The sequence below is a fragment of the Ursus maritimus genome, unplaced genomic scaffold, assembly GCF_017311325.1.
Source record: "Ursus maritimus isolate PB19 unplaced genomic scaffold, ASM1731132v1 scaffold_21, whole genome shotgun sequence".
NCBI classification, from domain to species: domain Eukaryota; kingdom Metazoa; phylum Chordata; class Mammalia; order Carnivora; family Ursidae; genus Ursus; species Ursus maritimus.
Genome location: NW_024424564.1, coordinates 48,753,391 through 48,776,610, shown reverse-complemented (window position 1 = coordinate 48,776,610; position 23,220 = coordinate 48,753,391). Strand labels below are relative to the sequence as shown.

Genomic DNA, 23,220 nt, shown 5'->3' with positions numbered 1-23,220 from the left:
GCACCAGGGTTTTTTGTTTTTTTTTGTTTTTTGTTTTTGTTGTTTTTGTTTTGTTTTGAAGGATAAACCAAATCCTCAGTTGTCTGACTCCACTTGGGGCTGCCTTGCTTTCTAGTACATTCAAGTGCAACACTTTCTTTCCAAAGGCAAAGCCACTGAAAGCAGTTTAAAGGAAAAAAGATGCTTATAAACCAGGAGACTAGAAAACTACAGCAATTTACAAGATAGGCTATAAGGGAAAAATGCTATTTCCACATCCAAAACTCTTACAGAAATATTTCCCTATCCCCTGAATTTTCTCCACAGTTCAGGCACCACAACCTGAGCTGGGTCAGGTGGGACACTGGCTGTTAGAACCCAAGGCTCAGGAGCGCTTCTTTCCAACACCTCTGGACATTTTGCACAAGATCATTCTTTTCCCACTGAGAAGAGAGTAAGATGCAAACACAAATGAGAAACCATAGCAGGATAAATCTGAGCTTCAGGTCAGAGGAAAATCTCCGGGGTATAAACACAGTTATTGGGTTTCTCATGGGAAGGGAAGTTCTGCACTCTTCCCTGAGTTTTGTACTTATGCAATATTAATGGAAATCAGAATTTAAAAAAATTCTGCCACAAGTCTGCCACCCCAATAAATCATTTTCTTCCCTTCTATGTTCTCTTTCGGTTTTCCCGTATATATGCCCTATGTTCTCTTTTGGTATTTCCCTATATATATATAATCTAACATTATAGATTTTAAAATATTTTTCTCTACTGAACACTAAGTAATCAGCATTGTCCCCAGTAACTGTGCAGTTTTCATAGCGATATAGTCTGTAAATGACCAATCTAGTTATCTGTTGATACATTTAAGAACCTAGAAGCAATATCTGCATTAAAAACAATGTTGTGAGGAACCCTCCCTTTGAAAAATTTTTAAATGAAATTAACAAATCTGTCTCATGGGGAGAGGATTTGGATTTTTGAAAATCTGCTTTTTCTACTTTAAAGTGTCAGCTTTATAAAAAGAAATCAAAGGGTGAGATTAGGTTAATAACAGATTATTGATTAATTAGAGTTTAATGTAGTGCCATTTGAAGTAAGGTAATTAACCCAATGACCCCTACACTTAAAATTTTACAATATTATAATTATAGCACAGTGAGGAATTACTATTTTAATAGTTGGCTCCAGAATGCTTCCCAGAGAGGGTGTTTATCTTTGTTCTGGAAAATACTCTGATAAGCTCCTTAAAGGCAGAAGGTAAACCTTGAAGGCACAGAAGAAAAAAGAGATCAACTGCCTAGCAAAAGAAATGAATAGAAATTTGGATGCAGGGGAGAACAGAACTACAAGTGGCCTGGACCATAAAGAGGAGGGGAAGAGAAGTCCAAAATCAAGATGAGGAGCTGTATCCTTTGGAACAAAGTGACCTATGAGACATTAACACTCCGTGTGACTGAGGGTAGGGAGGCGTGGAGGGTGAGAACAGGATAATCCAAAACCCAAATGAAGTTGTGTTGTTGCAGGGTAAAAATCCCTTTACCATCCCTTATTTTCAGTAAAGCCAGCATCTTGTAAGAGCCTTGAAGGTGGTTTGGGGGAAAACCAAATAAAAGGTCTAAAAGTAGAGATAATAATACCTACTGTACAGAGTTGTTATGAGGACTAAATGAGTTAAATTTGAAAAATCCGGGGGAGGGTGTTGGAATTTTCACGTGATGTGGGCTGACAGAACTTGCGTCCATTTTATTAAAATTTCAAGATAAGGGATTTCAGCTGATTATGTAACACAAAAATTTTATTTATCTCACTTCCTTAGATTTGTATATAAAATAACTACTTTTTAAAAATACAAGCTACAGTTCAACAATATTGTGGAGTTTATGGCTCCCTAACTTCACAATATTGTTCCCTTTCCCTTAAATAATCTCACCCATGGTTCTCAAACTGTGGAGTGCATCATAATCATCATCTGGAGGACTTTTTAAAACCCAAAAAGCTAATTTTTTCTTTTTTTTTAAGATTTTATTTTATTTTTTTTTAAAGATTTATTCATTTGAAAGAGAGAGCACACGAGCAGGGGGAGAGGCAGAGGGAGAGGAAGAAGCTAACTTCCCTCTGAGCTGGGAGCTCGGTCCCAGGACCTGGAGATCATGACCCCCGCCAGAGACAGATGCTTAACCATCTGAGCCACCGAGGCACCCTAAGATTTTATTTCTAAGTAATCTCTATACCCAATGTGGGGCTCGAACCTACAACCCCAAGATCAAGAGTTGCATGGTCTACTGACTGAGCCAGCCAGGTGCTGGCTGAATTTTTGAATCTGAAGGTCTGAGTAGAGTAAGACTATTCCTTTCTTACAAGTTCCCAGGTGACGTTGTTGCTATGGTCCAGGGAACACACTTTGAGAACCACTGGGCTAAACTACTCTTTGACCATTCTTTCAAATTCTAGTTCAGATGTGACTTCCTGGAACACCTTCCCCTTCCAACTTCCATGTCCCCTACCTCCATTCTCTGATAAAACTAATCACTGTACATGCTCCTATTGTTCCTTATTTCATACTAGACTGTAATTTACATATGTACAGATCTGCCCTACATCTGGTGCCTAGCCTAGTGCCTGACCCGTGGCAGGTGTTGACTGTATGAGCAAACTCCCGGAAGATCCCCATGTACAACATGCTCCTTTTTAAGTTCCTGTGCTGGGCTGCTTCCGCTTGTAAGGCCCCCCACTTTACCTGACTTGTCATTCTCCAGGCTCAGCCCAGGCATTTCCTCCACGAGGAAGCCTTCTCTGACACACCTGCTGCCCCAGGTTTATGTCAGGTGCCCCTCTTCCTGTCTATCTATAACATATCATATAACATTTAATATACCATCTATAACATATCTATCTATAACATATTTATCTTAATAATAGCTACCATTCACTGCAGGCTTTCCAAGTGCCAGGAACTCTAATAAGCAGAGTTGGATTAAAATCTTTAGAGTTCCTGGGGCGCCTGGGTGGCTCAGTAGCTGTGTCTGCCTTCAGCTCAGGTCATGATCCTGGGGTCCTGCGATCCAGCCGTGCATAGGGCTCCCTGCGCAGCGGGGAGCCTGCTTCTCCCTCTCCCTCTGCCTGCCATTCCCCCTGCTTGTGCTCTCTCTCTGTCAAAAAATAAATAAAATCTTTTGAAAAATATATCTTTAGAGGTCCTTTTGTCAGGCCATTCCCACTTCTGGAAATTTATCCTACACTTCAGCAAAATGACTCCTATAGAAAGACACTCCCTACAGCATTGTTTGTGATGGCAAAATATTAGAAAACCTCAATAGTCACTGGTTAAATAACTTACACAGCATCTATGCAACGGTGTGCAGCTGTCAAAATACAATGGGTCAGTTATTTATGTGCTGATAGGGAATGATCTCCAAAACATACTGCTAAGTGAAAAAAGCAAGAAGCAAAACAGTGAGAAGAATAGTAAACATTTGTACAAAGAAGGGGAAGTTTTCACATAAAATTTAGAAGGCTGCATGTGAGAGTAGCTGGGTGGCGGAAAGACTTTTTACCTAATACCTTTTGAATTTTGAAGTATTTGAATGCATTACCTATTCAAACAAAGTTAAGCATGAAAAAAATTTAAAGACCTTCAGAAAGCCATAGGATAAGAAAGATTAGGTGCTCCCCCTACTTAATCAATATAAAAATAAGTATGAGGAAGTCCAATGTTTAGATTTTCTCCAAAACGACTTCAGCTATGTTTCTATGAAATGTCTAATACCGAGTTCTTTCCATTTCCCCTTTGTATTCTGTGCCTCTGCTTTATTAGCGCCCTCAGCACATGCCTGGTCTACTAAAGGTCAATCCACAGCAGATGTTCATTAGATCCAGCAACAACACTCTAGTTCTTACCATACAGAGTGTGCAAGGGTCGTGACCCTTTAGTTCTCCTCCTGCCTTGCTGGCTGCTCCTGAGTCTCTTTCCCAGTTTCCTCCCATGCCGGTTCTTTTTTTTTCCCCCTAAGATTTTATTTATTTATCTGAGAGACAGAGAGCAAGCAAGCACGAGCAGGGTGAAAGGCAGAGGGAGCAGCAGACTCGCCGGTGAGCAGGGAGCCCGATGTGGGGCTTGATCCCTGGACTCCAGGATCATGACCCGAGGGGAAGGCAGACACTTAACCAACTGAGCCACCCAGGTGCCCCACCCCTGCCGGTTCTTAAAATGCCTTAATGTTCTGTTCTAGATCCTCCTCCAGGTCCCTGCACTCTCACTGACTCTCATGGCTTCAATTTATACCTACAGGCAGATGATCCCATTTCTATCTCCACAACATATTTCTCTACCAACTTCGGGTTTACATGTCCAACTGCCCACTGGGCCACTCCTCCACATTCCTCGAAATACCACGCTCTCAAATTAAGGCACTGTGAACCCTGCCCTCCTCCAGTGGCCCCTATCTCAGAAGACTGGCACTACAATCTATCTACCACTTTTCTAAGTCAGAATCGGGCCTCATGGTTAATGGATTCTCCTTCATCTTCCCACCTCCACCCCTCAACTCTTAGGCCTTTCTGAATGTTTTTTCAAACTTCCCTTTTCTCTCCAACCTGTGCTATTTCCCAGTGGGGCTGTCATCATTTCTCATCATCATGGTTTTTACAAGTCTTTCAACTGGGATCTCTGCCTTCAGTCTTACCCCCTCCATGCTACACCCCATCTATTCTCTATTCTGCAGCCAGAGAAATCCTTTTAAAATGCAACTGATCAGGGGGCGCCTGGATGGCTCAGTTGGTTGTGCATCCGACTCTTGATTTCGGCTCAGGTCCTGATTTCAGGGTCCTAGGTTCAAGCCCTGCCTCCGCTCCACTCTCAGCGGGGAGTCTGCTGGAAATTCTCTCCCTCTGCCCCTCCCCCTACTCGCATGCGCTTGCTCTCTTCCTCTCTCTATAAAATAAATAAATCTTTAAAATGCAACTGATCGCTTCCTTCCTTTTAAAACCTTTTTTTTCTGGGGCACCTGGGTGGTGCAGTTGGTTAAGCGTCCAACCCTTGGTTTCGACTCAGGTCATGATCTCAGGGTCATGAGACTGAGTACTGTGTTGGGCTCAGCATGGAGTCTACTTGAGCCTCTCTCTCCCTCTCCCTCTGCCCTCTCTCTGTAAAATAAATAAATCTTTAGGGGCTTCTGGGTGGCTCAGTCGTTAAGCGTCTGCCTTCGGCTCAGGGTGTGGTCCCGGCGTTCTGGGATCAAGCCCCACATCAGGCTCCTCTACTGGGAGCCTGCTTCTTCCTCTCCCACTCCCCCTGACTGTGTTCCCTCTCTCGCTGGCTGTTTCTCTCTCTGTCAAATAAATAAAATCTTAAAAATAAATAAATAAATAAATAAAATCTTTTTTCTTCCCTCTGACTTCAGGAAAAAGCCCAAGTTTGTTAATTTGGCATACAAGACCCTGCATGACCTAATAGTCCCTGCTCACCATTCCAGCCTCATTTCTCAACTCAACACCTACCTCTCACTCACTCTCAACACATGCTCTGTGCTCCAGCCAGAACATGCTTCTCTCAGACCTTGGAATCCTCTGCTTTCTCTCAAAGCATGCTGCTAAATGAAACAAGTACTTGGCAGTATGAAAAGTCCTGGGGCATCTGGGTGGCTCAGCTGTTAGGCGTCTGCCTTCGGCTGGGGTCATGATCCAGGGTCCTGGGATCGAGCCCCACATAGGGCTCCCTGCTCAGCGGGGAGTCTGCTTCTCCCTTTCCCTCTGTCTGTCGCTCCCCCTGCTTGTGCTCTCTCTCGCTCGCTCACTCTCTCTCAAGTAAATAAATAAAATCAAATCTTAAAAAAAAAAAAAAAGTCCTGAAACTTGGGCCCCACCAAACACCCTGATAAGGCAGCTGGAGCTGCTGATCTTCTAAACTGGCTCCCTACCCCAGTCATCCAATCATTCTTATTGAAAACATGTGTATTATTCACTTCGCCCTCGGGGCGCCTGGGTGGCTTGGTTGTTTAAGCTTCTAACTTGTGATTTCGGCTCAGGTCATGATCTCACTGGTTGTGAGATCAAGCCCCGTGTCAGGCTCTATGCTCAGCAGAGAGTCTGCTTGGGATTTTCTTTCTCTCTCTCTCTCTTTCCCCCTGCCCCTCCTCCCACTTGCACGCTCTCTCTCAAATAATAAATCTTTTTAAAAAAATTCACCTCACCCTTTATCTCCCTTAGTGCCAAAGACATCTGAAGTGAAAACCCACTATTACCATCTACATTTCTCAACTGTCTTCCCCCAAACTGGCATCAGCAGAAGAGCAGTGACTCCAGTAATCAATTCTCCACTCCTGCACCCACAGGTTTACAGCTGGGACTGCTTTCCCATCTCTGAGTCAATATTTTCTTTGTGACCAGAGAGAGAGGGTACTCCTTGAGGCAAAAAGTGTGACTGTGCAAGGCAGAGCACAGACTGTGGAAACACAGAGCAGGGAAACAGGAACCTCACCCTGGAATCCAGCACATACGGAGTTCCAGTTAAATGCAGCTCTCCTGTGCAGACTTATGACCCATGCTCAGTCACTCTAGGTCTCTCCATAAAATAATTAATCATCCGAAGCAGTCCAGTCACTTCCCTGAGTCCCTTTTAGGAGCATTTGCCTAAGATTTACAGCCTGGCAGTACCCAGATGATGATAAGGAAAACAAAAGCAAGGTACTACATGGACCTTTGGTCAGTACCACTACCAGAGGTGGTGGGCAACAACCCGTTCAGGAGTAAAACAAATAATGGTTAGGCAACTGCAACTGCAACCCGGGTAGCTTTGAAAAGCAGTGATGGGAGTTTTTTAGGAAATAAAGCTCCTTGAGGGCTGTCAAAAAAGGCCCCTGAGAAATTTGTATTTAAAATGTTATAATAACTAGAGCGTATGGCACTTAAAAGGAACAAGACAGATAGTTAACAAAGTCCCTATTCCTCATACAGTTAAACTACAGAGGTCAACAAACTATTTTAAGTCATTTATTTGGCCAGACCACTTAAATAATTACTGGGACTTTCTCATTGCAGATACAAAAATACCTACATAATAACTCTGAAGTATGGTAATCCAAGCCTACTTACTCTGTGGCAGTGAGTGAATGGAGGTAACAGAAGGGAGGTACCAATTAAAGGAGGAATAATGTATTTATTGACTGTTTACCATACTGCTAAGAAACCAGAGAAAAGGGGCGCCTGGGTGGCTCAGTTGCTGGGCGTCTGCCTTCAGTTCGGGTCATAGTTCCGAGGTCCTGGGATCGAGCCCCATGTTGGGCTCCCTATTTGATGGGGAGTCTGCTTCTCCCTCCCTCTCCCGCTTCCGCTTCCCCTGCTTGTGTTGTCTCTCATGCTGTCTCTGTGTCAAATAAATAAATAAAATCTAAAAAAAAAAAAAGAAAGAAAGAAAAAAAAAGAAAGAAAGAAAAGAAAAGAAACCAGAGAAAACCAGGGCTCAGGGTTAAGCATCTCACCTATGTCACACACTGAGTCAGGACTGAGTGCTAAGCTGACCCTCTATCCCACACTGCCCAGCACAGCTGTCAGTGGCAATTGTGCAGCACGATCTCCAGGGAAGCCCATGAAGCTACTTGTGGGTGTGTGAGAACAAGACACCTTGGCTTGGGGTATGGAGCCCAGTGGAGACCAGGTTAAACCATAACACAAGCAGCTGGATTAAGAAACATAATTTTTGCAGACAAATTAAGCAGATAAATAGGGGGAAATTCCCGTATTACAGGAGCAAATGAATTTCTCTAACAGACCTGCACCTATAGAGATCATTAGCTTCTTCAATACCAGGTACAGTGCAAAGGCACTTGGCACAGCCATGAATGACAGAGTCATGAATGACACAGTTAGAAGGATGTTTTTAGTTATGTCCCTCTCGTTTTTTTTTTCCCCAAAAAAAGAAACTGAGGCCAAAGAGGTCAAAAAAGTTATCTAAAGCCATACTGTGAGCAGGTAACACAGCCAGACCAGAAATCAAGTGTCCTATTTCCACTATGCCAATGTAAAATTGAACGCAATACTCAGGGGAAAAAATATGGGAACAGGCAAACTGGATCACACTCAGACCAGCATCATTACCAACAGAAATCCCAGGAGAGATGAGAGATGTTATGGGAAGTTGTACTCCTGCAGCTGTAAACCTTGGGATTAGGCAGACCTACTGTTTCTGGTTAGCTCTTTGTATCTCATACATAACACTGCTGATTAAAACACTCAGGTCTACAGCTAAAACCTCCACACTGTAGGAATGACACTACCATTTTCAACTAACCACTGAAATTCCTGCCACATCCAGCCCCAGGTGAGTTCTCACTGCTCATTGCTCTCTTAGCCCACTAACTCCAGGACAAAGTCAGGAAACAAGCTCCATGCTATTAATCTTCGCTGTTGCTCAGCTGGACTTTCATTCTTTTCTAAATGACTATCATGTTTCCTTCAGTGATACGTTCAAGCTTTTCACCTATTTCTTCAGACCCCCAACTGTCCTCTGCTGCCACTTACTACCTCCCAGCTGATGACCTGGTTTCCACCCTAATGAAACTGAGGTCATTTGGCTTAGGCTTCCTCAACTTCCTCCTCCTCCTGTCAAAACTGCTCCATCTTTTCACTGTTTTCTCTTTCTATCTACCTCTCAGAGGAAGAAGTAGCCTTCCCTCCTTCCTTCCTTCACAGGCTAAGCCCTCCACCCATAATAACCTTCCACCATTTTCCTGACTGCATCTCCAGCTTCTTCTCCCTGGCTTCAAGTGCAGTGCCCACGTTCACATCGCCCACATCCTTAATTACAACAAACCCAAACAAAGTAACCTGGACCCACTCAAACCTCCTACCATTCCAGCTCTTCTTCTGCCTCCCTGCCACATTTTCAAAGGCAGAGTCGAATCCTGCAACCACCTAGCTTCCTCCCTTTGCACCCAGACTTTCTGAAGTCTCCAATGGTTTCCTTGTCACCATATGGAATCCTCTCCCTTTGGCTTCATTTCCTTAAACTCCCTGCAGCATTTGCTGACTTACCTGAGTTTCTTGAAACTGTTCTATGACTCTGAGGGCACTGATCATACTGGTTTTCCTTCTCTACTTAACTGCTTCTTTGCTGACTCCTTTTCTTCCCCCCTGACCCCCAAAAAAGACATCCCCCAAATCAGACTTCTCTTTTTCAATCCACTCCTAATGGATTCCTACTTGGGAATCCGTTCCTGTTCCTAAGGGGGATTTGGCTATCATTGCTATACAGATATGCCACAAATCTCCACCTCTAGCCATGGCAACACTCCTGAGATTTCCGACTTCCTGCTGGATGGCTTCAGCTGACTTAATCCATTACACATCGAAATCTGTTTTTCTCACATGAATCTATTTTTATTCTAGTCCAGATGATTCTTTTTGATTTTCCTATTTCTTCTTCTAAGACTCTCAGATTCTAAGCTTTTAGGGTAATTTCTGGCTCTTACTTTTGTCTTATTTTCACACTGAATCACTTGCAGTCTATTGATTTTATGTTTAAAAGTATCTCTAAGCATCTCTATCTCCACTGCCTTCATCCAGACCCTCACTGACACTTTTCTGGGTTACGGTAAATCTCCTGACAGGCTTCTGTGTCTCCAGACTATCTTTCCATTCACGTTAAATAAACACTGGATTAATCTCTGTTGAAGCACAGCTCTAATTACAGGGTTCTCTCATCTTCAGTGGCCTGCAATCTACATTCTGAGTCAGCTCCTATTTTCTCTGCACGTACCCAATGCTTCAGCCACCTGGCCTACTCACTGCTATCTCAACATGTCTCCAGATCTTCATTCATATTGTTTCCTGCTTCAAAGGCCACTTCCCATTTCTGAATGTCCTGATTCTATCCAACTTTCAATGCTCGGCTCAAATGCCACTTCTGCGAAGCTTTCTGTAGTCCTTTCTCTCAACATTTACTTGTACCCATCTAATGCCACATACTTACATTTCTCTCATTTTTAACTAGTTGTGTCTACCATAACTCTAATAAACTGGAAGCTCCTTAAAGCCTGAATCCTCTTTAGCATTTACTACTTAATAGGGATTCAATACATGTTTGCCAAGTGACATGACTACACCTTCCTTAGTATTTTCGGATTTGGTGAAGAAATCTATATTCACCTTATTTATACATGGTACAGTGGGAGCAAGAAGTCCTAGGTTTGACAACTTGTTCTGCTGTGTGGCCTTTGGGTAAAATATTTCATCTCTCATAGCCTCAGTTTCCCTATCAGTAAATTACAGTATAGTGCCTGCAGATTAAAGTACTGAGAAAGTACTTAGAACTCCTAGCACAGTTACACATACTTAGCATAGAGAAAATATTTTCCAAAGATGGGCCACGACAGTATAACCTATCCTACGTGCTCTTTTTTTTTAAGTAGGCTCTATGCCCAATGTGGGGCTCAAACTTATGACCCTGAGATCAAGAGTCAAACGCTCTACCGAGACAGTTTTCAACTCACTTAAAAATAAAATCTTAAAAAAAAAAAAAACCATCAGGGTGCCTGGGTGGCTCAGTCCATTAAGCAGCTGCTTTTGGCTCAGGTCATGATCCCAGGGTCCCAGGATTGAGTCCTTTGACAGGCTCCCTGTTCATCGGGGAGTCTGCTTGTCCCTCTCCCTCTGCCCCTCCCCTCCCCTTCCTCCCCACCCCCTGGCTCGTGCTCTCTCTCTCTCAAATAAATAAATAAAATCTTAAAAAAATGATTATTGGGGCACCTGGGTGACTCAGCTGGTTAAGCGTCTGCCTTAGGCTCAGGTCATGATCCCAGGGTCCTGGGATCAAGTTCCGCATCAGGCTCCTTGCTCAACAGAGAACCTACTTCTCCCTCTGCCTGCGACTCCCCCTGCTTGTGCTCTCTTCCTCTCTCTCTAATAAATAAATAAATAAAATCTTTAAAAAAAATGATTATTGTTTTGAGCCACTAAGTTCTGGGGTGACTGTTACACAGCAACAGATAAAGAACTGGTAATTACAACCAGCTATTGTTAATATAATGCTACTGTAAATTCCAGTCAGTTTTCTCCCACCCTTTACTTTTTCAAACTGACAAGACCTCATCTTTTTACTGTAACCTCGCATGGCAAGCATCGTTCTTTCATTTAACATAATGAGTGCTTACTCTGGGGTCAGGCCCCATTTTAGACTCTGGAAGAGAACAGTGAACAAAACAAAATCCTTGCCCTGTGAAGTTTTTAGCCTAGTCATGTAGAGAGATGGCCAAATTAATCCATAATGTCAAATAACAATTATTAATGTAATTTAATAAATTACACAGTAATTTATATATAATGCTAGGTAGTGATAACGGCTCTCATGCTTATTACTTGTCCTTTTCTGGAAACTAAAGGAATCTATATTCTACCAGAAAAGCGCAAAGTACTCAGAGCCATCTCAGTTTAAAATAAACGATGGAATAATATTTTGTTTTGTTTCCAAAACGTTTCTGAACAGCGCCTCATGCATTTGTTATCTTTCTGGCCATGGTGGCCAAGTAACTCTATAAATCCCAGGTCCCTTCATTAGGTCTTAATCATTCATTTTATCAAAGTAATTGGGAAATTTTTGTTGTTATCAGTAAGCTTCTAGATTCACCTCTTAAATTTTGTATAATTAATATTTTAGTTTGTACTTTCCAGTTCCTAAATGCAGTGTCTTGTGTTGTTAAAATACTTGTGCTTTTCCTAATGGCTTATATAGATTAGTAAAATTTTCCTGTAAATTTTCCCCAAGCAACTGGTTCTTCTCAATATGTGAAAAGAAAATATAATTTACAAAACTAAAAGTTGTAGCAACTTTTAAAGAATATACATACTTCATAAAATTAAATACATTTGCATTCTGCAATATACATTTATTTTAAAAAATGAACTTTAACTCAATTCCAAAGTTTACTATCCTATTTATTTGCCTATAGCATTTTCTACCTATTCTTGAATCTCAAAACAAAAATAAACCAACACACCAAAAAAAAAAACCACTCACACAATCCACTATTATATTCTCCGGTTAGAAAAGTCATCGATACTCATTGTGGAAAAGCTGGAAAATTCACAAATAACAAATGAATAAAAAAATGAATGCCTGGCTGGCTCAGTTGAAGGAGCATGCGATGCCTGATCTTGGGGTTATGAGTTCAAGCCCCATTTTGGGTGTAGAGATTATAAAAAATAAACAGGGGTGCCTAGGTAGTGCAGTTGGTTGAGTGTGTGACTCCTGGTTTCGGCTCAGGTCCTGATTTTGGGGTCATGAGATCGAGCCCTGCATTGGGCTCTGGGCTGCGTGCGGAGTCTGCCTGAGATTCTTCCTTCCTCTCTCTGCCCCTCCCACTCGTGTGATTACTTAATCTCTTTCTTTCTCTCTCTCTCACTCACACACATACCGCATAAAGAAAATGTTAGCAATCACACAGGAACGTTTCCATCATCATAGGAAGTTCTACTGCATAATGTTTCACTATTATACTGCCTCCCAGGGACAGGGTTTTGTAGTGCATACATCTGGTCTCTGTCCATGGGATTACAATTCCATTGTCCAGGCACATATGCACACATGAAATGACAAACACAAGGCCAGTTAAAAATAAGAGAATGAACCACAAATATTAATCAAAGTTCAAAGAAATAAAGAGATAACTACAGGCTGATATGGAAAAGCCTTCATAAAGGAGACATATTTATTTACTGACTTAATAATTCATTGAGGGATATGTATACATTGCACTAGGCACTATAAGGGCCTGACCTAAGCAAGATGTAGAGGCACTACAGTTTGACAAGGAGATTAACTGTCAATCCCCACCCTCCCTCCATTTTTGTCATTAATGAGCTGTATGATATTGGGATCTCTAGTCCTTATGAAGGGGATGATCTCAGATTTCTAACCCTGAAGTGTTGTGATCCAAAGAGAAGAAAAGAAAAAGGCACCAGAGAGTAAGGAAAGCAACTCAAAAAGATCCCAAGTTGACAGAATGAGGTGTGTTCCCAGAACACAAAGCAGACCCAACAGTGATTTTGTGTTGAGGAAATACTCACTCATTCAACATACATTTACTGAGTGCCCGCTATGTGCCAGGCACTGCTCTAAAGTGATAAGGATACAACAGTGCTCAAAACAAATAAAAATCCCTTTTTTCTAGAATCTGGCATTCTAGAGGGGAAACAAGTAATGAAAAAAATAAATAAGAAGCTATATTGTATGCCAGGTGATGATCAGTGCTACAGAATAAAAGGAAACAGGAAAAGGGATAGGCAGTTCCAGGAAGTGGTTGTTTTAAATGAGGCGTTCAGGGGCACCTGGGTGGCTCAGTCGGTTAAGTGTCTGCCTTTAGCTCAGGTCATGATCCTGGAGTCCCAGGATTGAGGCCCGAGGAGTCTGCTTCTCACTCTCCCTCTGCCCCTCCCCCTGCTCCTTCTCTCTCTCTCTCTCAAATAAATAAAATCTTTTTTAAAAAAATAATAAATGAGGGGTTCAGGAAAGGCTCAATGAGAAGGTGAAGTCTGAGCCTAGACCTGAAGAAAGTGAGGGGCTGAGTGAAGCAGAGGTCCGGGGCAGAGCAAAGAACAGCAGATTAGCTGTAGTGAGGCAGGAACAGAGGAGACCAAGGTGGCAGAGTAGGGAAAGGTAAGAATGGTTTGCTCTAGACTGATCTCTAGGTGTCAGAGTCTGGAGACACTGACTTCAGAATTGAAGGGAAATTTATAGGTCATTTAGTACAACTACCCATTAGATTATTAAACCCATACTACTCTTCCCAAGTGACCATCTTGTCTTGGCTTGAACTACTTTATTTTTTTATATTTATTTACTTACTTACTTATTCATTTATTTAAAGTTAAGCTCTACACCCAATGTAGGGCTTGAATGCACCACCCCAAGATCAAGAGCCACATGCTCTACCGACTAAGCCAGCCAGGCGCCTCAGCTTGAACAATTTTAGTGTATTTATCTACCTCCACAGACCAAGATAGCCTGTCCATCCTTGAACAGCCCTCTTTTAGACTTTAATTAGTACATAAATCTGTTTTCTAGTAATGTCTATTCTTTATTCCTTTTAGGGATACTCTGTAAACTACATGCTTCAGATGTTTGAAGATAACCTTCAAAGCTTCTCTCATATTTCTCTTCTTTTCAGGTTAAAGTTAAGCAGTTGTTTTAATTCTTTTCTAAGTGACATGGCCTTATGTCATTTAACAGTAAGTTAAGGGAGTCTCAAATGCAAGCCTGGAAAACTGACTTTGGGTAACTTATGTAATACAGGATTTACTGGAAAGATACGAGGTAGGACACAGAACTGAGGAAAAGCTAAAGAATCAGCTCTTTGGAAACAACAAAGAGCAGCTCCAGTATCCACATATTAGGAATTAATCCGTAGTTGTGATGAAAGATGTTTGTCGCTGTGTCATTCAACCTAAGATTCAAATGAAAGGAGGAAACACATCTATTTGCCTAATATCTATTGGCCTAAACCGGTCATGTGCCCACCACTTATGAGGTCAGGGATGGACTATTCTCTCAAAGCAAAACTGAGTTGCTATTCCCAGAAAAATCTAGACTGGATGCTGAGCAGGCCAAAACAACTTACGTACACTAAACTCTCTCAAAATGTGATCCCTCAAAACCACGCAGGAATCAGATGTGGAGGAGGAGCAAAGCCAAGGTATTGCCCCCACACTTGCTGTATGAACCTTGGGCAAGTTACCAAACTCTGCCTCAGTTCCTACCTGTAAGACAGTGACGGTCACAGCAACACTTTGTTGTACTTGTGGCAACCAAATAAGAAAACGTATGTGAAAAGCTTTATAAACTCAAAGCTAACTATAGTAGCCAACACTTACTGACCGCCTGTCACAGACACAGAATATTTTATGTAATGTTCAAAACAACCCTATGAAGTAAAATGTTATGAGCACAAACTCTGGAGTCCGACTACCCAGGTTCAAATCCTGACTCTGTCACTCATTTGTGTGACCTTGAACAAGTTACTTAGCATGTAACTGTTTCCTCACCTTAAGTGGGGGTAATTCTAATAATATAGAGGGAGATTGTGAAGAATGAGGTAATATAAGTAAAAATCTTAGACCTATGCCTAGTATATAATAAACACCCAATAAATACTAGCTATTACTGTGACTGGTGGTAGTAGTAGTAGTTATCCCAATTTTACAAATGAGCAAAATGAGGCATTGGGAAGTTATAGCACTTGAATTAAGTTTTCAAAGTTTAAAGTGGTAGAGCAGAATTTGAACTTCATTGTAGGTACTCCTGTAATATACTCCACAGACTTCGAAGGTGGAAAAAAAAAAAAAAGAGTGGTATTTGGACTTTAACCCTAAACTCAAGTCACACAAATTAAGGATATTTACAAATGAAACTCAAACACAAGAAGAGGGAAATGAACTGCTAATACATATCTTTAGAATATTAGCTGGAAGCCTAACCAGATATCTAGAGAAGATCAGGAATAATACTATCATTTTGTTAAGGAAAAAAGTCTTCTCTTAGCCCTATTGGAAATCAGGCCCTTCCCAAGGGTAGGTCTTCTGATTAGAGCTTTCAATCTCATTTTTTTTTAAGATTTTATTTTTAAGTAATCTCTACACCCAACGTGGGGCCTTAATTTTTAACCCTAAGATCAAGCATTGCATGCTCCACCAACTGAGCCAGCCAGGCACCCCTTAATCTCACTTCTAAAGTTACTCTTATTGACAAAGTTATTTAATGATTCCAAAAAACTTCCCAAAACAATTCACATTAGCAGAGGAAAAAAAACACACACAGAATACCTGCATCACAAAAACAGACACATAGACCAATGGAACAGAATAGAGAACCCAAGAATGGACCCCTCGGCTCTTTGGGCAACTAATCTTTGACAAAGCAGGAAAAAAACATCCAGTGAAAAAAAGACAGTCTCTTCAATAAATGGTGCTGGGAAAATTGCACAGCTATATGCAAAAGAATGAAACGACCACTCTCTCACACCATACACAAAGATAAACTCCAAATGGATGAAAGACCTCGATGTGAGACAGGAATCCATCAAAATCATAGAGGAGAACATAGGCTGCAACCTCTTTGACATCGGCCACAGCAACTTTTTTATGACGCATCTCCAAAGGCAAGAGAAACAAAAGAAAAAATGAACTTGTGGGACTTCACCAAGATAAAAAGCTTCTGCACAGCCAAGGAAACAGTCAAAAAAACTAAGAGGCAGCCCACAGAATAGGAGAAGACATTCGCAAATGACACTACAGATAAAAGACTGGTATCCAAGCTCTACAAAGAACTTCTCAAAGTCAATATATGAGAAACAAATAATTAAAACAAAAAATGGGCAGAAGATATGAACAGACACTTTTCCAATGAAGACATACAAATGGCTAACAGACACATGAAAAAATGTTCAAAATCATTAGCCATCACGGAAATTCAAATCAAAACCACACTGAGATACCACCTTACACCAGTTAGAATGGCAAAAATTGACAAGGCAAGAAACAACAAATGTTGGAGAGGATATGGAGAAAGGGGATCCCTCCTACACTATTGGTGGGAATGCAAGTTGGTACAGCCACTTTGGAAAACAACGTGGAGGTCCCTTAAAAAGTTAAAAACAGAGCTACCCTATGATCCAGCAATTGCACTACTGGGTATTTACCCCAAAGATACAGACGTAGTGAAGAGAAGGGCCATATGCACCCCAATGTTCATAGCAGCATGGTCTACAATAGCTAAATTGTGAAAGGAGCCGAGATGCCCTTCAACAGATGACTGGATTAAGAAGATGTGGTCCATATATACAATGGAATATTACTCAGGCATCAGAAAGAATGATTACCCAACATTTGCAGCAACATGGACGGGACTGGAGGAGATTATGCTAAGTGAAATAAGTCAAGCAGAGAAAGACAATTATCGTATGGTTTCACTCATTTATGGAACATAAGAAAGAGCAGGAAGATCGGTAGGAGAAGGAAGGGAAGAATGAAGGGGGGGTAAACAGAAGGGGGAATGAACCATGAGAGACTATGGACTCTGGGAAACAAACTGAGGGCTTCATGGGGGGGGTGGGGGACTGGGATAGGCTGGTGATGGGTATTAAGGAGGGCACATATTGCATGGAGCACTGGGTGTTATATGCAAATAATGAATCATGGAACACTACATCAAAAACTAAGGATATACTGTATGGTGACTAACATAACATAATAAAAAGTTATTATAAAAAAATTAAAAAATAAAAAAAATTTTTTAAATACCTGCATCACATTGAGAAAAAGTAGAAATGTGTTTATAACTGTGAGAGAGGCATAAAGTTAGAAGACCCAGTTAACTGTGCCTACCAAATAAAGATAAATGTCACCCCTCATGTATGAATTATGACCATCAAGAAACCTAAATGTTCAAAAAGAAGGGGAGGTGATTATATATATACTATTCAAACAATGGTGTCTTTAAAATCAGTTCATAATCCACACTAAAAGTAAGCTTCATTCAGTCGTATGGTACTGAGAGTACTACCCTGTTCGGAATACAACATCCTTCATCCAACAAATATTTATTGACCACCTACCACTGTTCTAGAAGACAGAGCTGAGGTGATGAAAAAGATTAAGGCCCTGCTCTCATAGAGCTTATATTATAAGCAGGTATTATAAAAAAGAAATTGAGGCTCAGTTCCCTGGTCTGTTAGACTCTAAAACCTACACTATATATTTCAACTGTATCATCTCCCACTGGCAAGATACAGCTTCTCTTAAAAGTCCACGACTAACGATGCAGTCCTGACAGCCCTGTCTGCAACAATTTAGGGTTCCTCTCTGTTGGCAGTCCAGTGTCACTTTCTCAGTGAACTGTTCTTCCCCCAACTCCCAAGAGCAAAGATTGCTTGGTCAGCAGTTTAACACATCATACTGACATGTATTCAATTCTTTTTCTCGGGGTGCCTGGGTGGCTCAGTCAGTTAAGCATCTGCCCTCAGCTTGGTTCATGATCCCAGGGTCCTGGCCTTGAGACCCACATCTGGCTCCTTGCTCCGCGGGGAGCCTGCTTCTCCCTCTGCCTGCCACTCCCTCTGCTTGTGCTCTATCATATAAATAAACAAAAATCTTAAAAAAAATTATTTTTCTCCTTCATTAGTCCCTAAACTCCCTCAGGGCAAGAACCATGTCTTGGCCTCTTTATATGTCTAGAAGATGGTACAGCAAATATTCAATAAATAGCCAAGTGAAGCTCATCAAAACATTCAACAGAGTAGAGAATGGAAGCTAGACTGCAATGATCTAAAGAGTCAAAGAAAGAAAGGGAAACAGTGTTTGCTCTTCAAGAACAAGTCGAGAAAGGAAAAGGAGGGAAATGGAAGTAGTGTGAAGGAGAAATGTGATCACAGGAAAGTTTTATATTTTTTTAGGAATGAGAAAGATTTGAACATATTTGTTGGCAAGGTACTACAGCACAGTAGAAAGAGCAGGAATGGTAGAGTCTGATAGGCTTGAATTTGAATTCTGGCCCTGTCACTTACTATGTCTGTAGGCAAATCACTTAACTTCTGTAGTTCAACTTATACATAAATAAAGAGAATGATAATACCCACACCTCACTGTGCCAATGACAGCATTCGGCAAACAGAAGAAATCCAGTACATGGTATCGATGACCATTACTACATGCAGAAGTCTGGACTCTGGTGTTCTAACCCCTCCTACATAGCTTGTCCTTCAGTGCAGATTCCCTATCTCAGTCTATGTGTGATATGTGATGGCAAAGAAACAGGATCCTTAATTCTTCTGTGTGTACCACCCTCTGTGCTATTCCACTTCTTCGTGACAGTCTGCATGAGCTCATGAATGGCTACTGATGGAAATGGCTACTGGAAAATTACTGATGTCACCAGCTGAGGAAATAGAGACAATCTAGAGAACAGGCGGATGAAACTGATGTTAAATCATCAAATGTACAAGATTCTGGGCTCCTGCCAAAACTCATCGAGAACTAGGAAGAGAGAAACCGAAAACACAAACACACAGAACATTGTTTAACTTCCTAAGCCAACTAGGTGTTCCCAGCATCCACCCCAGGCACAGAAAGACGGCTGTATGATAAAAGAGACGGTTCTCAGGGCACCTGGGTGGATCAGTCAGTTGGGCGTCTGGCTCTTGGTTCCAGCTCAGGTCGTGATCTCACAGTTGTGGGATCAAGCCCTGCGTGGGGCTCTGCACTCAGTGCAGAGTCTGCTTCAGATCCTCTCTCTCTCTCTTAAATAAATAAATCTTAAAAAGAGAAAGAGAGAGAGATGGTTCTCTCCTGAGTTCCTTTCTCAATATTTCACCCTCATGTCAGATTCATTTCTGTGAGATGCTACTCCAGTTCACTAACTTTTCTGTCATCTGACAAGTTTCCAAATTCACAAGATTAGTATCTTTTTTATATTTAAATGATTTTTGTTCACAGCCTTTTACAGTTAATGCTCTCGTGCTCACTTCAGCAGCACATATACTAAAGTAAATGCTCTGGTCATGGGTCATGTTCACCTGTTACCCAGACCTGATCAACAGAAACATCTCACGCCCTCCTAACCATATCACACATCTCCATGCTTAAAAAGGGACACAGGGAAGAGGACTAAAGCCCAGGCTACTGTGATAATCAGTGATGAAAAGGCTACGTAGAGCTAGGATTCTTGGAAGACAGGAAAGATAAATTGATTACAAATTAATCAAGGAAAACAGAAATGAATATGTAAAAAGAAGATGATATAATTACTGGTTAGAGTTCAGAGAAAACTGAAAATAAGGAAAAGAAGATGAGGAAGAAAAGAAGTAGGAAACGTATGTGTACCTACAGACCGAATCACAAACATAATCACTAAAACCTACAAGCAGGGGCACCTGGGTGGCTCAGTCGGCTAAGCGCCTGACGGGGTCTCGGCTCAGGTGGTGATATTGGGGCCCCAGGATCAAGCCCCAAATAGGGCTCGGTGCTGAAGCCGGAGTCCGCTTCAGATTCTCTCCCTCTCCCTTCATCCCTCCCCCCGCTCGCTCTCTCTCTCAAATAAATAAAATCTAAATAACTAAAAGCTACAAGTAAACAAGTCAAAGTTGGAAATGCAGGTTTTGCGAATCAGAGCCTTATTAGGAACTTGAATTTACCAAGAAAGAATAAGAAAGAAGAGTAAAGAATATTCCAGGACACCTCTAATACCCACTAAAACCCAAAAAGCCAGCAACCCACCACAAATTTCACGTGCAGCACAAGACTGGAAACTATGACAGTCACCCGTCACAGAAACTTTAAAACATCTTTTCTACATCCATATAAAAAGCATCCTGGACCATTAAACTAAGTACAAGAATAATTTTCGGAATTCCAATCCTAACCATGCTGAGTGATCTCGGCTAATGCATGCCTCAGTTTCCCCATGTTAAAATATACACATTACAGAGAATCTCGGCCTGAATCTGTGCCTGTGTTCTGACCCCGGACCTGAATCTTCAACGTCAAGTCACAAGTTAAACCTGAGGAAGAGCCCGCAGCTTAAATGTGCCCGAGGAAAAGAAGAGAACGGTCGTCCCCCCACCCCGCCTGAGGTGCGGTTTCTGTAAAACCGCTCGCAGCTGCTGAGGGGGGAGGTATGTACTCGGGCTCGAGCCCCCAGGACTCGGGCGCCGCTGGCCCCCGCTCCCGCTGGCTGCCCCGGGAGGCCGCCCCCGCCCCGGGCGGGGACGCGGGGGCGCAGCAACACGCGGGTCCGAGCCCCGCCGCCGCCCCGCAGGCCCCGCACCCGCACCGCCAGAGCCCGCGCCCGGCGCCCCCGCCCGGCGCCCCATCCCACGCGGGCACCTGCGAGGTCCGGCCCCACGGCTCTCCCGGCCGCGGGCGGTGCTTCTCCCCTCGTCTGCCCCGTCTGCCCGTCAGTCGGTCGCTCCACAGCCGCCTCCGCGACCCCACCTGAGGGGCAGGTGTGGGCGCGAGGCTCCACAGACCCAGCGAGTCTCCGCCGACCTTTCTTTCCACGCTCACCTGCCCGGCGCGGGATGTCCAGCTGCCCGGCCGCCGCTACTCCCCGCCACCTCAGTGCCAACCCGAGTCCGGCTCCCGGCTTCACTGCTCGGACCCAGTCAGCGCTCGGTGCCGCCACCGCGCACGCGCGCCGGGCCGAGCGGGAGGGGAGGTGCCGTTGAGCATGCTGGGGGCTGTAGTCCTTCGGGGCCAGCAGATTGCGTCGGCGCTGGGGTCTGCGCGTTCCGGGACCCCACACACTAGCCTCCTTTCCGAGCCTAGACCCGGTCCCCCGGCGGACGGGGTGGGTCACAGAAGTCCTTCGAAGCCCATTTTTAGCTCAGCGATACCCACTGGCCTTCGTCTGCCCTGCAGCCCGAGGAGCTCAGGGCAATACGGGGTGGACCAGCGGTTGGGATGAGGGATAGACGCGGCAGGACTCTGGAAAAGAGCGTCCCTTACCTGATGTTCATTTTCTAAATATTTAAGTGTCTTCACAGGTGTACAGAACCAGCCCTAGACCAGCCTGAACCACTCTTACTCAATTCACAAGCCCTGTAAGGAGCCATAAATTGGAACAAATTTGGTTGAGGGCATGCCGGAAAAATCCACTCTCCAGGCATGCATAATGCAGTGGATGTAGTCAGAAGGCTGTGTTTGGGTCACTCAACCACGATAACACTCAGCTCATCCACAAAATGATACTGTGAACTTACGGTTATGAGAACTAGATGCTGTTTGAGAAAATGTTAAAGCACAGTACAGATGAACCGTACAGGAAGGTAGCAGGACCATCTCCATTTGCTATCCAGGTCCTCGTAGACGTCTGATTCTACCCTGAAAAGAATGTGTTGGGGTGCCTGGCTGGCTCAGTCCGTACAGCATGCCACTCAGTCCTGGGATGGAAGTTTGAGCCCCACGTTGGGTGTAGAGATTACTTTAAAAAAAAAATAAAACCTTAAAAAAGGAAAAGAAAATGTGCTTACCACCTTTTAGGAAGGTCATCAGAAGCTACAATAGTATTTCAGGAGTGTTCTCCTAGAAATTTCTTCCTACCCACAAGAGAGAAACTTAGTTTTAGAGCTGCTTATTCACCTAAGGATGGGCTCCCAATGGTGTTCCAAGGGGCTGATGCCTGGGTGAAGGAATGGAACCATAGGCAAAGTCTACACAGACAGCAAGGCAATCTCAGTTGTGACCTCACTGTATTATGCTCGCTTTGCGAAGCAATTTCATGTTATTTACATCCTTGTGAAAGCTGGGTGAATTTTACCATTTGAATTTTACAGAGTACACTGACAAAACTAGTAAGTGGCAGGGCAGAGATCTGAGCCCAGTTTCTGGGGCCAAGTTCACTTTCCTTCCCAAAGTCTACTTAAAGAAACGAAACAATCCCCCCCACCAAGAAAAAAAAAAAACCATTGCCTTAGGGCAATGAATTCCAGCCTTTTTAGTGTGGTAACATCCTTTTCTCTCATCTCACAACTGTTGCAGGGGCTATGTTTCTTAAGTTTATCTTTATGGGGGAACACAACTTCTTGAGACAGTTGTCACGTCAGCTGAGGTGTCAAAACTCAATGGTTAAGTAATGCTAGCTTCAGCATGGGCCCCTTAGGTTTTTGCAATAAACCATTAGCATTTCATTTTTGCTAACTTTCCCTACACGCTTAATAGGGAACTAAGGACTTGTCAACACTTGCCAAATAAAGCTTCTAGCCCTTCTCCGGCATTCCAGTGGAACATTTATCAGAGATCAATACTGAGGAGGCCAGGGGCACCTGGCTGGCTCATTCTGTGGAGCATGTGACTCTTAATCTCGGGGTGATGAGTTCGAGCTCCACATTGGGTGCAGAGGTAATTAAAAAAAAAAAATACTGGGTAGGTCCAATAGTCACAGGAGATAGAAAATCAGTGCTTCCCTTTTAAAAAATGTAGACTAGCTAACAATTTTATGAAACTTTCTTACTTGTAAGTGCTGTGTGAGAATTCTATATACACATTTCATCTCCATTAGACAGAGAACAAAAGAGAAAGAAAAATGCCACAGTCCTAAAACCTTCCTAGGATAACACTCAAGGCAAAGTCCTTCTCAATTTGTGCCACAGGAAGGGTGGATGGAGCCAGGTATATTGAAGAAATCCAGCTAAGCACCAAGCTGGCAGGAAAAGCAGCATCTGCATCATGATGAAGGGTAGATTACAAAATGATAAA

At 42.8% G+C, this 23,220-nt stretch overlaps 1 protein-coding gene across 4 annotated transcripts in view; it reads right to left on the bottom strand.

Annotated features, from left to right (window-relative positions):
• The window catches only part of SGSM3 (small G protein signaling modulator 3), a 46,717-nt gene extending 25,580 nt beyond the window's left edge, over positions 1 to 21,137 (bottom strand). For 3 of the 4 annotated variants that reach the window (XM_040637581.1, XM_040637583.1, XM_040637584.1), the window contains exon 1: positions 21,031 to 21,137. The gene's annotated coding sequence lies outside the window, so the exon portion shown is untranslated. The remainder of the gene's footprint in view (positions 1 to 21,030) is intronic. The other variant, XM_040637582.1, reaches the window with a different exon arrangement.
• Between the last annotated feature and the right edge of the window lie 2,083 nt (positions 21,138 to 23,220).